This window comes from Tenrec ecaudatus, unplaced genomic scaffold (assembly GCF_050624435.1).
Source record: "Tenrec ecaudatus isolate mTenEca1 unplaced genomic scaffold, mTenEca1.hap1 Scaffold_214, whole genome shotgun sequence".
Classification (NCBI taxonomy): domain Eukaryota; kingdom Metazoa; phylum Chordata; class Mammalia; order Afrosoricida; family Tenrecidae; genus Tenrec; species Tenrec ecaudatus.
In genome coordinates this window covers 102321-103599 of record NW_027458382.1, presented here as the reverse complement: position 1 = coordinate 103599, position 1279 = coordinate 102321, and positions in this window count along the sequence as shown.

The following is a 1279-nucleotide window of genomic DNA, read 5'->3' as shown; positions in this document are numbered from 1 at the left end:
ATTTAGGCATTTAGGGTTTTGGTTGTTAGGATTTGGATTGGTTTTTAGGGTTAGGGTTTGGGATGTTAGGCTTAGTGTTATTAGGATTAGGTTAGAGTAAGCGTTAGGTTTAGGGTAAGGGTTAGGATTTTAGTGTTAGGGTTAGGTTTAAATTTATGGTTAGGACTCAGTTTAGACTTAAGGTGAGGGTGAGGATTGTTAAGTTTAGTGTTACGGTTAGGGTTCTTAGAGTAAGGTTTGAGTTAGGGTTAGGGTTAAGTTTGTGAATGTTATTGTTAGGATTAGGTTTAGTATTAGGTTAGGATTAGGTTTAGGATTAGGTGTTAAGGTTAGCGTTAGCATTTTTATGGTGAGAGTTAAGTAAATGGTTCAGTTTAAGGCTGTTAGGGTTATGGTTAGAATTAGGGTTGTTAGTGTAAGGGTATGGTTGTTAGGGCTAGGGTTTGGTTTACGGTTAGGGCTGTTAGGGTAAGGGTTAGCCTTAGGTTTAGTGTTACAGTTAGGGTTAGGTTTACATTTAGGGTTTGGCTTGTTATGGTTAGGTTTAGGTTTGTTAGGTTTAGGGTTAGGTTAGGGTTAATGATAGGGTTACTGTTAGGGATAAGGTTGTAAAGATTAGGGTAAGCGTGCGTGTTGTTTGAGTTATGGTAAAGTTTAGGGTTAGACTTAGGGTACAGATTAGAATTATGGTTAAGTTTGTGAGGGTTCGGTTTAGGATTAAGGTTAAGGTTAGGGTGAAGTTTTGGTTTAGTGTTGTTATGGATAGTGTTAGGGTTAAGTTTATAGTAAGGTTTAGGAATATACTAAGGGTTAGGCTTCGGGTTAAGATTGTTAGGGTTATGGTAATGGTAAAATTTAGGGTAAGGTTAAGAGTTAGGATTAAGATAGTTAAATTTAGTGTTTAGCATGTTAGACTTAGGGTTGTTAGGGTTAGGATTAGGGCTAGGGTTCTTTTTTATGTTGTGAAATATTTATTTCTAATTACAAATAAATGAAATGTCGTCTTGAAGCATAGTGTAGTGTAAAACAGTCTTCATGTTTGTACTCCTATGTGGGCGCATCTGCATGTGGGTGGATCCGCCTGGAGATGGATAGAGAAGCGGGGTCTCAGTTCCTAAGGCCATCAGAAATATGTGTTTTTCGATGGTCTTAGGCAATCCCTGTGAAAGGGTCGTGTGACCCCCAAAGGGGATGCAACCCACAGGTTGAGAACCACTGCTCTAGGCAGTCTTTGTAAGGTTCGCTATTTTGTGAGATTGGGGGGGTGGGGGGGGGTGGA